This window comes from Sus scrofa, chromosome X, assembly GCF_054392235.1.
Source record: "Sus scrofa isolate SSC_HxYL_T2T_F1_AM1 chromosome X, Sscrofa_HxYL_maternal_Yorkshire_Landrace_v2.0, whole genome shotgun sequence".
Taxonomy (NCBI): domain Eukaryota; kingdom Metazoa; phylum Chordata; class Mammalia; order Artiodactyla; family Suidae; genus Sus; species Sus scrofa.
The window spans coordinates 113,589,784-113,595,783 of NC_139401.1; positions in this window are offsets into that span (position 1 = coordinate 113,589,784).

Sequence of the window (6,000 nt, forward strand, 5' to 3'; positions counted from 1 at the left end):
TTTTCCTCTGCCGTTAAACTACTATGTTAACATTTTACTAAATGGAACTGTACTAGTTCCAAAATGTCAATATAAGTAGATCACTCCCAGGCAGTAGCTTTTCCACTGTTAAGAATCTGGCTTACTCATTCATGGTAAGAACACCCCTAGTAAGAACCTTAAAAATCTCCAAATGTATAACTATTTACATTTATAATTGACATTAAGAATTGTCATATATAATATCTTTAAATGTGATACATTAAAAATCAAAAAATCAAAAATATCAATTCATTTAAAATAAGTTGTCAGTCATAATCCACACAAAAATCTGAAATGATGTTTTATTGTCAATTAATGACTTTTCTGATTGCAGCTGACTGAAAAGTGGTGGAGGGAGTGGTAGATGCCATGAAAGGATGGAACACTGTTCTTAATAGAGACATTTAATCAAGAAATGATTGCAGCTAATCATCGAAAAATAAATCTTTATCTATTGTAATCAGATATCTTTGTATGTAGATACAGGGTTTGTATGGGTGACAGAAAGATTGAAATCACTAGAAGCTTTCAGCCATAAAGGAGTTGTGCACTGTAAACATTCAAATCAAGATCTTTCATCCATGACAGAATGGCTTGTTACTTTGCACAGAGGACAATAAACTGGCTTATAAGCAAAGTGAGTAATTTTTTTAAACATTCTGTTGCATGTATAACAATCTTTGTAACATATCTGTCAAGCACATCCTTTGTAAATAATAGGAATTTGAAAATAAATCTTAAAGCCAGAAAATCAGGGAGAAAGACTCTGGAGGGAATCAAATGGGTCCAAGAAATAGGTAATCACAAAGTCTGACAAATTACCTTTCACAAATTGCTTTCTTGGTGATGTACATTCAAAATGGAAAATATTACTGAAAGATGGCTGTATTTACTGAGAAAGAGAAGAAATCCAGGAGCTAGAATTTTTTTCTTTATTATTTTTCCATCTTACTGATTCGGCCTTAGTGAAAATAAACATGTAACTCACAGGCATTCATTTTATTTTCTGTAGATCCAAATGACTCACAGTTAATGGTACAAACAAAAACATGTTTGCCAAAGTAAGAGAATGCTCACATGACACAATTTTGAATGCAGACTTAACTAGTTTTCCAGTGAAAGGAAGTTGATGTTCCTTTCTCTTTAATAAGATGCTGCAAAAGAATCTTTAACCAACCCAAAACAACAACAATAATAATGAAGCCAAAAAAGGGGTTTCGAAATGGAAAAAAAGATCAGGATAGAAAAAAAAAAAAAGGACTTGCACTCCTCAAGAACTGATTAACTTTTATTTAAATTATATCAAGCAAAATTAAAAGCTGTTTGCCAAAAGTTATTCCATATTTGAGGAAATCAGTTATGATTGAAATAAATTACACTTTTCATGGGTCAATATATTTATTGTTTAGTGGGCATGAAAGAAAAATTACAGAAGTTTTTCCCAAATCTAACCTTATATTAAAATGTAACAATTTCATTAATTAATATATTGGTGGTTAGGCTAGGAATGAAGAGTTAATGTACACTTCACTTCCTTGCGTTTTTGTATACCTCATTTACTTGACTGACTTGACTTCTCACTGAAAGTGTGTTTCCTCTCCCCTTTTCTCCCCCCATCTCTCCCTCCCTCTATCATATTTGTAGACACACACACATACACACGTACACATGGATGCAGGCACAGACATATAGAGACACATACACACATACATGCTCACACATACCATTTTTTCGAGGAAGCCAGTCTCTGTGAGGGCAATGTTTACAAACTCTGTTAAAATCTACATAACAAAGATTGCAAATTATATAGTAATTTTGGGTCAAAACAAAAAAATTTCATATGAAAACTTAAAAATTTGTGACAGAATAAGTTTAGGAGGATATTATAAAATAATACAAAAGAAAGTAAAATCATCATAAATGATAAAAATAGAAAATTGACTGTCAACATACTTTTTAATTGATGACTGACTTCTGATATGAAAGTGCACATTCAAAACATCTTAAAACATCCTGAATTTAGTAGAACTCAGTTAATAATAAGAATTAATAAGAATGGTTGAGGAATTCAGGTTTAAGTTGTTGTTTATTGCTGTTTTTTAATTTTTTAATTTTTGTTTTGATTGACCAAGTCTTAAGACTTGAAATCTCTTGTTTTGATGTCAGATGTTGAAGACCTTATTAAAATTTTATTTTATTTTATTTTATTTTCATTTTTAATCTGAGAAGGTGAAGTTGATTTTTTCCAGCTTTAATGAGGTATAATTGACAAAGAAAAATATGAGATTTAAAGTGTACAACATGATGATTATATACATATATATCTATATACACATATATACATATACAGAATATCACACACATTGTGAAAGAAATCAACAATGAGGAAAACTGGAAAATTCACAAATATGTGAAGATTAAACAACATGCTCTTTAAATTGATCAAAGAAGAAGTAGATCTTGAGACTAATGAAAATGGAAACAAAATATACATAGACTTGTGGACTGCAGCAAAAGCCCAGTTCTGAGAGGGACAATAGCCTACATTAAGAAAAAAAGATTTCAGATAAACACTGCAAGGAACTAGAAAAGAATAAACTAAGCCCAAAGTTAGTAGAATTGAAGAGTGGAAACAAATGAACCAAAAATTAGAAAGACAATAGAAAAGATCATGGAAACTAAAAGCTAGTTTTTTGAAAAGAAAAAATTGACAAACCTTTAGCTAGACAAAGAAACAGAGAAGACTAAAACAAATAAAATCAGAAATAAAAGATGATACATTACAGTGATACCATATAAATACTAAGAATTAAAAGAAACTACTATAAACCATTACATACAAATTGGATAGTCTAGAACTGGATAGCCTAGAATAAATGGACAAATTCCCAGAAACCTACAACCTACCAAGACTGAATCATGAAGAAACAGAAAATATGAACAGATGAGTAAAGAGATTAAGTGAGCAGCCATAAGCTTCCCAGCAAAATAAGCCCAGGGATGGTTTCACTGATGGATTCTACCCTACATTTAATGAAGACCTTTCTAAATTATATAGTCTATGTGACTTTCTTGATAAGTTATTGTAGGCATAAAATAATCGGGTCATAAATGTAAACTATGGAGTGCCTCATAGTAGAACAGTGTGGAGAGAGAAAATATACTCTAGCTATTACCTTAAAGTAGTTTTTTAAAACAGATTCCTGGTATCTGGTTTCCTTTACATTTCTTCCTCCAGAAGAAAAGGGAGTTGTCAAATTCTGCTCCCTAAGGAATATAATCTAAACTTGTAAGGTTTGAATATTTATTACTACTATATATTTTTGAAATAGTAGAAAACAAATAAATAAAACAACAGTTTCTCATAATAGTTTATAGAAACTTATACCATAATATATGAACACTGAAGATATTATTATGTTAAGAAAACCCAGTAATCAGTGATTTGTGATATCTGCTCGCTGGATATTTTACATAATAGTTTTATTTATAAGCCATATACTGTTAACCTCTATTTTTTTTCCCTTTTTTTTTTTTTTTTTTTTTGGCCGCACCTGCAACATATGGAAGTTCCCCAGCCAAGGATCAAATCTGAGCCTGAGCGCTGTGACCTGTGCTGCAGCTGAGGCATCACAGGATCCTTAATCCACTGCACTGGGCTGGGGAATGGAACCAGTGCCTCCACAGAGACAAGCTGAATAATCAACCCACCGTGCCACAGTGGGAACTCCTGTTAACCTCTGTTTTTAAAATCTTGTCCTTTGCATTTTATAAATTATTTACTTGTACTTCCAAACAGCAAATTATTTTTTTAAATCTTCATAATTTAAACTGCAAAACAAATTCATATTTTTCCCAAGGTGGTAATAGTTTTATTAGTTAATTTGTGTGCACAACTATAGATCACATAAATGTGTATAAAATGTTGCTTTGATTTATGGACTACATTATAAATCTAAAGGTTTCAATTCATTAGCAGTGAATATAATGACTGGAAGCACTGAGGTGTCTCATGTCATATGTAGCTATCTACTCTTCAAAAGCCCTGTAGTAAAAGTCTAATATCTACTGGGTAGGAAATTTATATAAGACCAAAACTTTTTTAAGAATAAAAATGCCCTTAAAGCGATTTTGCAAAATTAATAAAGGCCATCATCTTTCTGACGTGCAGGGTAGATCTGATCTTTTTTTTTCCCCCTAAAGTATTAAATTTATACCACTTCACTTTTTGTTTAATCTATTGTTTATATAGTAGAGGTGCTGGAACACAAGATTGGGATCAGATGCAAGGTCATATAGCTATACGAGAAACAGATTCATGGACAATTTTGCTTAGGGTAGAAATGGTTTTCACATTTCAAATTAATAGGCAGATTTCCAATTCCTACTTGAATATCCCTTAGCCAGTATTTCATATTACTTATTTTTAGTAAGATTTTAATTTTTTTATATAGTGATTTTTATTTTTTTTCCATTATAGCCTGTTTACAGTGTTCTGTAAGTTTTCCACTGTACAGCATGGTGACCCAGTTACACATACATGTATACATTCTTTTTTCTCCCATTATCAGGCTCCATCATAAGTCACTAGACATAGTTTCCAATGCTACACAGCAGGATCTCATTGCTAATTCATTCCAAAGGCAATAGTCTGCATCTATTAACCCCCAGAACCTCATCCATCCCACTCCCTCCTCCTCCCCTTTGGCAACCACAAGTGTATTCTCCAAGTCCATGATTTTCTTTTCTGTGGAAAGGTTCATTTGTGCTGTATTTTAGATTCCACAAATAAGTGATATCATATGGTAATTGTCTTTCTCTTTCTGACTTACTTCACTCAGGATGAGAGTCTCTAGTTCCATCCATGTTGCTGCAAATGGCATTATTTTGTTCTTTCTAATGGCTGAGTAGTATTCCATTATGTATATGTACCTCAGCTTCCTATAGCTGATTTACAATGTTCTGTCAATTTCTGCTGTACAGCAAAGTGACCCAGTCATACACACACACACACACACATATATATACATTCTTTTTCTCACATTATCCTCCATCATGTTCCATCACAAGTGACTAGACATAGTACCCTGTGCTATACAGCAGGCTGTCATTGCTTATCCACTCCAAATGCAATATTTTGCATCTGATTTCCCCCAAATTCCCAGTCTATTCCACTTTTTAAAAAAATTAATATTTTGCATTAATAGTAATACTTAAAAATCAATTTGGATTTTGTGTACATGGCAGTTCTAAAACATTATAAATTAGAAAGATTTGGGGGAAATTGGTAATGTAGTAGTCATTACAGAAGAAAGTTTAAAATGATTTGGAGAGTCAAATTGATTTCAAGAGTGCCCGTACCACAATCTATACATGTATAGTAATACTTGATTGCCTAAAGACGGTTAATAATAGCACATTTATGGAGTATTTATTATGTCTTAGGCACCAATCTAAGCATTTTACATTATTATTCTCCATTTTATAGCTGATAGATCTGAAGCAAAAAGAGGTTATATCACTTGCCTAAAGTCACTTGAATGTACTTGATGAAAACAAAGGTATTTTAACTCTAAAGTCAACCCTTTAACCTCTAGACTTTACTGCCTCTAATGGCAATCTGCTGGAATTGAGGGAAGCAATACTAAAATACTTCAGTTTTTAAGCTTTTCTGCAGATATGGGAGTATTGGGTCTTACTGAGGCTCTGAAAATAACCAATAGCTCACCCTGAACAAGTCGTATCATTCCTCTGAGCTTCCTCAATTTCTTCATCTAGGAGACGAGACTCTGTATGAAGTAGAAACTGCATTTCCTTCAGTTTTGCAAATTTATGTTTATATAATTTTACTCAGAGTTCAAAGAGGTAAAAATCAATGCATTGACTATGTACACTGTTGAGAATGAGAAAAAAGGACCACTGATTCTTAAATATATTTTGACTGATGCCATGCAAATGGACATCAAGCAAGCTTATGAA